Here is a 9,259-nt window from a genome sequence, read left to right as displayed (position 1 = left end):
TAGGTGAGAGTTGGAGCTCTTCCTTTGTGTTCTTTAAAATTATCTAATGCATGAGGTAATATGAAGTTTATTTTTGTTCTCATTTATGTTTGTCATCTCTAGTTAGAATATCGTATACTGTACCTGTATTTTAGTGTAAATTAAATCAGAATAAGGCAAAGAAAGCAATTAAATGTCACATGAATCAGCAGGATGATCCTTCCAAAGGAAGTTAATCTTGGTAAACAGCATAATTTGATTATTCAGTAGTTTTTAAGATCAGTTCAGCTTAGGTGATATGGCTAGCATACATTAGCAGTATTCTTCCTCAAACTTTATGTTTTTATTCCTAGAATTGAAAAACAGGAAACACATGATGATAGTGTTGGTATAATGAACAGTAATCCAGTGATGGGTGGCATAAGACAGTGAGCACAGGATATTCTTATCACTCTTTTCCTGGCGTTGCCAGAATTCAGTAACCACTGTACTGGCAGACAAGTTTCCTTCTCCCACGGCTGTCATCTCTCTTATCCATCAGAATACCTTGCAGAAACAGTAGTGTATTCTCACTGCCCTTCTAGAGCTGTTGGTAAGATGCTAATTCTTGTAAAAAATGCATAATCCTGATATGGAAACATTCTTAGCTTTCTGTGAATATAATTGTACAGTGTTTTAGTTGTGTCATTGCATCATTATGTTACACAGTCATTGTATTTCAAGTAAATTGAAGTACTGTGCATAATAAAAATTGCCTTTTAAAATCTCAGGGCTTCATGAATAAAAAGATAACAAAAATGGCCTTAATGGATCTAATTCTTGAAAAAACTGTACTGTATATCCATACCAGACCTAGAATAGCCTCTCTGTTCACCTCACTTGAGTTGACATGAAAAGAAAATCACATCTACTCTGTATTCTTTTTCACACCATCAGGTAGGCACATAGAATTCTTGAAATGAACCTTCTGCTCTAATTCTTCATCATTTGCAAGGCACATGGATGCAGGTTGTATGGCATATGTTTTTTAAATGCAGTATGCTCAGGCATCTTAAAATGAATGGATCTTGAATTTGACTCTCTTGTTTTGTTTTTCTTCTTCTTGGAGAGAACAATCTTGTGAGCTTCTAGTTTTTGTTACCTTCTTTGCATTAAAAAAGAAAAACAAAAAAATGCCATTTTCATGGAGCACCTTCTTCCAATTGCACACACATGGATCTTGTACAGTATTTTATTTTGGGTATTTTCCTTGTGCTCCATGGCAGTGTAGCCTCACATTCCTCATAGCTGTTTTTCTGTTCCCTGTGGCCTGTGTGGATGTACTTTGATTACTGTCATGTGAATTTTAAAGTTTTTATGACTGCATTTAAAGTAAGAGAGTTGCTTCAAGTTTTCCTTCTCGTTCTTCTTAGCTTTAGATTCTTCTTTCTCAGTCTTGTTTCCACTTTTCCATGTCTTTATGGTTGGTTAGATGTTCTTGTTTTGTCCTTGGTTTTCCTTTTGATTCTGTTGGCCCTTCCCTTTTTGGGACCATATGGCACTTCTTATCCTAGAGCTTTTAGTGATCATCACTGCCTTTGCTTTCCAGGAGGTTCGTTCTGTCTTCTTTTCCTTTTGTTATCTTTCCTTCAACTTACATTTTATACATTTTCACATAATTCTGATTAATTCTTTCCTTTCCCCATTTGCTTGTTTTGATGATTTGGACCTGGAGTGTTTGGGCAGTTGAACATGGATGTCTCCCTGCTTCCTCTAGTCCACTTTTGGGTCTCTGCTTCCTGTCATTGAAGAGAGTGCATCATATCCGATGTGTTTGCCGTTCAGTGTTTCTTTAGGCGCCAGGTCTCTTTGGCTAAGACTTCTGAAGTGGCATCCTGATGGATGTAAATAGCTTATTAGGGATCATTATGATTCCTGGTTTTCTCATCCATTCAGATTCATGTGTGACCCCTTGTCACTTCCTTGGACACCAGGTCTCTGAGGTGGCATCTTAATAGATGTAAATTGTTTGTAGGGAATCATTATGATCCCGGGGTTTCTTATCCAGTCAGGTTCACATGTGGTCCCTTGTCACTTGGATGTTACTTTCTAACTTGGATGCAAAAATCATTCTGGAGTCCCTTTGGACCTTAGTCAGCAGAGGATGCATGATGATGGGTTACCAGTCAAGCAGATGATGGCAGTAAGGATCTTTGGAACACCCTAACCCTGTCTCATGATATGGCAGTTTGGTTGGAAGCTGACTGACACCCCAGATATGGACATCCATACAAGGTAGAGTAGGTGATGTTTCCAACATCATATCTAAATCAGACTGGTGGAAGATCCCTTCAGACTGGTCTGCAGTCACTACTGTGGAGGATTCTTGAGAGTTTAAAATGCCAGACAAGATGTATGTTCATATCCTAGATATCAAGATTAAAGATATTCTCCAAGGATACCAGGTGTATGTTACCTAGCCACCTAATGGACCTCCTCCAAGTGGGCTCGTTGCTCAAACTAGTGGCAGCACTCCATTGATACAGAAGATGTGACTTCATCTAACAGTCATTTTAACTTTCCAGTGATTGAGACCTAGAAGGCTACTGTCCAACTCATGCAGTCCAACAGCTTAGGGATTCATATCCAGCCCTTGGTTGCTGTTGACTGAAGGGATTGATGCAAGGAGTTAAATTATCTTTAGCACACCCTAGCAGTGGATCTTAAGACCTCCTTACCAGCACTTTCCAAACTGAAGGTCTCTCAGCATCACTTAGTAACACTCAGTAAGCCTTAGAGCTGGTTCTTCTCTCAAATGTGATAGAGTTTTTGGTGGAACCAAAACTTTCAGCTTTTCTGGGTTCCATATTTCTGTCATTGTAACTTAATCCTACACTACTAAACAAAGATTTGTCCTGTAGGCATCATGCAGTGGCCTAACTTGCACCTTAGTTTATCCTAGGAGAGGTCACTCAAGAAGGTGTTGGATCTGATTAGGGTGGAAAAATCAGTGGCTTTCAGATTAATGGGTAATTTATCCCAGTTGGTCAGGGGAACTGTGATTAACCTCATGTTTGCCTTATACAGCAGTTGAAAGTGCAACATTGTCCTTTCTGGAACAGCTTTAATCTGCTGGCACATAAGCATACAAGAAGGAGTCACTCTTGCAGCTGTACATCAAGCAACATCATGCATACTTCGGACAGTGGTTATGGCTAGCAGCTATATATTAAGCAACATCATGCATACTTCAGACAGTGGTTATGGCTAGCAGGTATACATTAAGCAACATCATGCATGCTTCAGACAGTGGTTATGGCTAGCAGCTACATATCAAGCCACATCATGCTTGCTTCAGACAGTGGTTATGGAGACTTCCATTGGAAAACCAAGTGATTCTCCTGGCTTCAGAAGTACGAGCTGAAGGTCATTTCCCAGATGGCCGCATGCTCCCTTCGGAAAACCAAATGATTCTCCAGGCTCCAGAAGTAGGTGTGGAGGGCCATTCCCCACATGGCAGCATTCTCCTTTTGGAATATCAAATGATTCTCTGGGCTTCAGAAGTAGGAGCGGAGGGTCATTCCTCGGATGGCAGCATGCCACTCCACACTCATCTCCATCTCACTCTACTGTAGATCCAGTACCCAACCTCAAAGGAAGCAGAACTCTCAGGGCCCTGGTGCTTAGCTCTGTTCAATCCCTAGATAGGATAAACATGTGCAGCACAAGATTTCAGTGACAAGGAACCAAAACTTGGTCACTCTGACACTGACTGGCCCCAGTGACTTTCCTTTCTTAACCACCACCTCTATGACAAAATGTCTCACTAAGCATGGAGTACATACATGCCCTGGGACATGCATCTCCTTCAAGATCTTGGAGCCTGAGTGTAGCCCAGCATGGCCTTTCCTGGCAATGGCTCTGACACCTGTTTCAGTGTGAATATATAGGAAAAGTAAGAAAATTTCCAGGTTTTCAAGTTTCCTTCTAGAAACTCTTGAGCCAGGGCATAGTGGGGCAGACTCACATTCCAGGGTCCATGTCCTGTCCTTTCAGTCCCCATTGTCTCCAACAGAACTGAAAGGTTGTACTGCCAGGTTACACAAGTTTCCCTCAACTTACTATCTGCCAAAGGAAGATGGTGCATAGCAGGAGAAGGGCAGCTGCAACCTGCATTTCACTAGTTTCTTGTCCAGATGAGTCCGAGACCACGACAACAACAGTCCCTCTTGAGGACTGGAACAAAAGGCAGCTAGTCATTGACTTGAGCCGCATGAACAAATTTATTCAGGTACATTCATTGAGGGTGGTGAGTGTACACCATTAGACCCATTAGACTTCTGTAGCTAGCATCATTTAACTACTGGGTTGCCTACTGAAACATTCCAGTGTTGTCCAGGTAACTCAAGTGCAGTATCTGGCCTTCCAAACAGGCCAGGCTACAAACAATTTCCAAGCAGTACAGCTCAGCCTTGGTCTAGTACTCAGGGTTTTCACAAAGCTGATCAAGTATATCTTGGCAAAAGCCAGTCAAGAGGAACAGCCATGCTAGCTTTTCTCAGCTACTGGTATTTATAGCTTTGAGCAAGTCCAGCTACAAGCAAGCAGTTGCACTGATCAACTCTCAGGCTATCAGTACAGTATATAGGCTTCGTATTCAATGACAGGAAGTCATACAAAACCCACGAAACAAGTGGTCTGGCTGGCAGTGTCTTAGGACATGATGACTTTCTTACTGTCCCATCACCAGATGACAGAATCTGCTGCCACTGCCACCTTTTCAAATGTTCACTTCAAAGACCACCACATATAAAAAAGAAGAAGCTCTCGTAGGGTCACTCAATTTCACACCAACAGGCATCCCTCTTGGCAAGCCATGTCACTGGGTACTGACACTCTCGAGCAGCATAGTCCTCATCTCCAAAGACTGGAACCAGAGATGATAGAAGTAAGACAAGAATGATGAAATTAGAGACCATGTCTCAGATTTGGCTCTCACTTTAGCCACACGCACTTTGGCACTTAACCCAAGATTGATATCCTAGAAAGGAATGCCTTCTCACTGAACCACTGATATATCTGGGCAGCTTTGCTGCCAGGGTATGTTAGCTGCCTCCTTGTCCTGTGAAAGGGGGATGGTGGACTGTAAGAGAAAGTTAACTTCAGCTTGCAGTCAACTGAGTTTACATTCACATTAACCTGGGGTTACAAGTACTATTGCTACTACCCATGACAAATGGCAGCGCTTGTCATGTTTACATCTAGTTTCTGTATATCAAAGACATTCTGACCTCTGTTGTTATGCCACCTTGATGCCATGATTGTTCTATTGTAACCAATCAGGCAGTCAAGGTTAGAGTATATTTTTTTACCATCATAAATTGACATGAACCATTTACAAGTAGTTTCTTACTCAAATGATTTGACATTCATTTGTAAGTACTGTAGTTACATACTATTTTTTTTTTTTTTTTATGCAAGAGATAAGGAACCAGAGGCCAGGAGCCTGCAAACCATTCTGTCCAAGAAAAAAAGAAAAACAATACAAAAGAGAGCCAAATTCAAGATCCATTCATTTCGAGGTGCCTGGACACACTGCGTTTGAAAGACTGGAGATCATAGGGAGTAGGAAATACAGACAGACAGAGACAGTTCCAGAGTTGACCTGTTGCATAAATGAAAGACTGGGAGTAATGGTCTTATATTCCTAGGATTGTGCAAGGAAGTCAGGAAGAAATTTTAAGTATGGCACATTAACATGGTGATCAATGGCCATGAAATCTCTCTTGATGGAGTGGGCATTCCTGATCTTGAAGCCCTGTGTCAGTTACTTGCTGTCACTTATATATTTTACCCTGACTCTCAGCATCTTTCTGCTCTGCATCAGTATTGTGGTGACTTTCACCCAACTTCTTGAGAGAATTAAGTGAGGTATGAAACTAAGTGTATAAGATTAATATACAGTACTCTTATATTGCCACTTCCATTATACTTTCCATTGCTGAAAAAAGAAAGAGAGATAAAAATGTTAAGGAAGTGTGTGGACCGTTACACCCAGTATCAGTCATGGTTCATGTAACCTAGGTCAGAGTAATAAGGATGGAGTAAGGAAGTGGTCGAATGCATTTGATAACTTAGATACCATTGGTGAGTTAAATGACACAGCTCTCTTAACATGACCAAACCTTTAGGTAATTGTGAAATGAATTATATGATATTCTCAAGTATTCTATATGTGCATGAAGGAAAAAAATAAATAAAAAATAATGACAAGATCCGTCCAAAGGTAGTGCTCTAATAGCCACTATTGGTACTCATTCCTAGACATTGCCATGGCATCGGGTAACGTATTTCGGTCAGAAGAAAACAATTACACTGATGACCTGACAGTGGCAAGGGCACACTCATCCACTGGACCATCTCCTGGCAACCTCCTGTGATCAGATAGCCCCAGATGTTGATAAGTATCCCAGTGCATGCCAACTGTCAGCTGTATTTTTTCATTCTTTTCTGAGTGTTTACCTGCCACGAGCTGAACTGTTTTCTGTATTTATTTATGTTTTTTTAATTTTTATTTTTTTTAAGCCTGTGTCAGCTACCGTCATTTCCCACCACTGGTTCCTTGAGTTCAAATTCCTTCAGAGATCAACTGAGACTTTCATCTGAGCCTTGAGAATGCATTATTTGGGCAGTCTTCTCCCTTGCTTTCTTCACCTTATGATCGAGCCTTGGATATTTTTTCATTTCTCTTTCTTCCCCATATCCCTCATCCTTTCCCAGTCTCCAACCATTCCCTGGTTCTTGAGATTTATCTTCTTCTTTGTCTCTTCTTCTGTCTGCTGTTTCTGAGTTTTTAGACATCACTTCTGCAGGTTTCCTGCCCCTACGCAATGTATGCCGGTGGCATGAGTCATGCGGCGCCTTTGTGTGCCATGCCATGGTAACCTGGTGCCTGTGACTACCCTTTTCTGAGGTGGCTAGGGTCAGTGAGTGGCCTGTTCCCATTGCTCCCTCAGTCAACATTAGGCACAGGGAAGCAAGCATGCCATGATGGTTTCAGCGTGCCTTCCGGGCGATGGCAAGTCTCCTGTTTTAGAGAGGTGAGGGATGCAGCCTACTGGGGTCCTGGTGTCTCCCCTGCCAATGTATCACCTGGTTCAAGCTATGTGCTCATTCAGTGGCCTGGGGTGAGGAGCATATGACCGTCAGGTTCCTGGTGTCTCCCCCTTCCACGTTGAATATGTGAATCTCAGACATCAGATTGGTTTCTTCCAAATTTAGGCCCATCATTCATCCTTACACTTATTGTTATAACTGTTATTCACTGATCCTGTCAGAAAATTTTAGAACACCATTCTTGGTCATGATCAGGTCCTACTCCTACAGGCTCCTCAAATAATTCTTTTCCTTTTGTGAGCTGAGCTTTCTACAATGACTGGTTATTTGTATGGTAATAACCCTGAATCACAATCTTTGCAATATCTACCGTAGAGCAGGTTCTGATTAAGAAACTTCCTGTGAAGTCTCTGTAACTTTATGAATTTCAGCGTGTAATGCCTCTATGACAGTAAATGTTGCACCATGAGTGCTGTCTACATTTGTATAACTTTTGCAACACTAATATTAAACCATACAATTGTATGTTGTCTTTATTCTCACCGAACTTGCACATCAAGATGTGTCTCTTGTGCCCCTCTCAGAGTACCATCTCACACGTTATGAGGTTATTGTAACTTCCTTGCAGAGGGGCACTTGGTTTGGGTTTTGAGTCTGTGTGAACCCCCTCTTGCAGGTGGTATTCATAGTTATTAGGGTACTACATTTTGATGGGTCTTGTGAACTGATGGGTTTGGGAATACAACCTTCCATTTGCAAGCCCAAGGAATATAATGCCCTCAAACAGCCCTCCCAGATAAGATGTGCACTCCCTCCAGCCTTCATGCTTCCTCATTTGCTCCTACCATCCTGTGCAATTGAATACTTTAAATGATAACAAGCAGCTGGCAATTGACATGCACCAGGATACAAATAAGTGCCTGGGGCTGTCTGATCACACAAGGTTATCAGGAGGGTCCACTGGATATATGTGACCTTGCTGGTGTCATTTCATCGGTTATTTTTCTCCTCAAAGCAAAATATGTTACCCAAAGCCATAGCAGTGTCACTGAAAGAGTAGTAACTACATTCCTTGGGCTTGCAAATAGAGGGTTTTATTCTAAAACCAACATTTCTTCCATATGGTAACCAATACAGTACATACTTATCCCCCATCATGTTGTCTTATCATCTAAAGTTGGATAGAGTCTATGAAGTTTGGCAACCCCTGATGGGCATGTGACTTTTGCATAATTTGGATTATGTAATTCTGTCTTATCTATTCTCCACCATCTTTGATTAAGATGCTTTCCTCAAGATGCTCTCTAACCAGTACACTGTGCCTCTGATGTTACACTTCATGCAGTAATACAGTTGGATTGAAAGCTGGGCGATGCCTCTTCACTAGACACCTCCTCAGTTGAACTTAGATATCCTGATGAATATGGCAATATTTCTCTCTTTTGAAGGCCACCAGAACCAGTGAAGGAGGTCTGTGCATCTCAGTCAGCTTCACGTAAATGCCAAGTAGCTTTAAGTGGTGCTGCTCTTCCTACAGTTACACAGTCTATCACTTAAGGACAGGTCTCTCATGTTCAGGATGGACTTCAAGATGGTACTCATTGCCATGGAATGTCCAGGTTGGATGCACATCTGTTTTTGAATTTTTTTTTTCATTAGGAGCAAAACTCAACACACTCCTTTGGTCAGCATGCCTCCCAGGGACAGAGAATGTCTGGACTATCTATCTATCTATCTATCTATAGCCTGACGCCCTAATCCCGCAAAGGGTGGCCGCAGACAAAACGCCTCCAAGTCACTCTGTCACCCACCATTTGACTCCCCTCCCCCCAACTCAGCCCCCCCTCCCTCATATACCTCTCAACTCCATCCCTCCACCTCATCCTCGGTCTACCCCTCCCTCTCCCTCCCTCCACCTCACCTACATACACCCTCTTAGTCAGTCTTTCATTCTCCATTCTCTCCACATGTCCAAACCACCTCAGTGTATTTCTCCTAATCTTTTCAACCACATCCACATCTACCCCACAACGTTCCTTCACTTCTTCATTCGTCAACCTGTCCCTCCACGTCACTCCACATGCTCCTCTCAAGTAACTCATTTCCACTGCTCTCACTCTTGACTTGTTCCCCTCTTGCAAGGTCCACGCCTCGCTTCCATACATCAGGGTAGGGATCACAATAC

At 42.1% G+C, this 9,259-nt stretch overlaps 1 protein-coding gene across 1 annotated transcript in view; it reads left to right on the top strand.

Moving 5' to 3' along the window:
- Positions 1 to 499: 499 nt before the first annotated feature.
- Positions 500 to 9,259, top strand: part of LOC145401224 (uncharacterized) — a 107,787-nt gene continuing 99,027 nt past the window's right edge. The window contains exon 1 of the mRNA XM_080273546.1: positions 500 to 571. The gene's annotated coding sequence lies outside the window, so the exon portion shown is untranslated. The remainder of the gene's footprint in view (positions 572 to 9,259) is intronic.

This window comes from Coenobita brevimanus, chromosome 6 (assembly GCF_032717465.1).
Source record: "Coenobita brevimanus isolate Jiangsu-jjx chromosome 6, ASM3271746v2, whole genome shotgun sequence".
NCBI classification, from domain to species: domain Eukaryota; kingdom Metazoa; phylum Arthropoda; class Malacostraca; order Decapoda; family Coenobitidae; genus Coenobita; species Coenobita brevimanus.
Note: the sequence above shows the minus strand (reverse complement) of the source record. Positions and strands in the feature narration are given on the sequence as shown.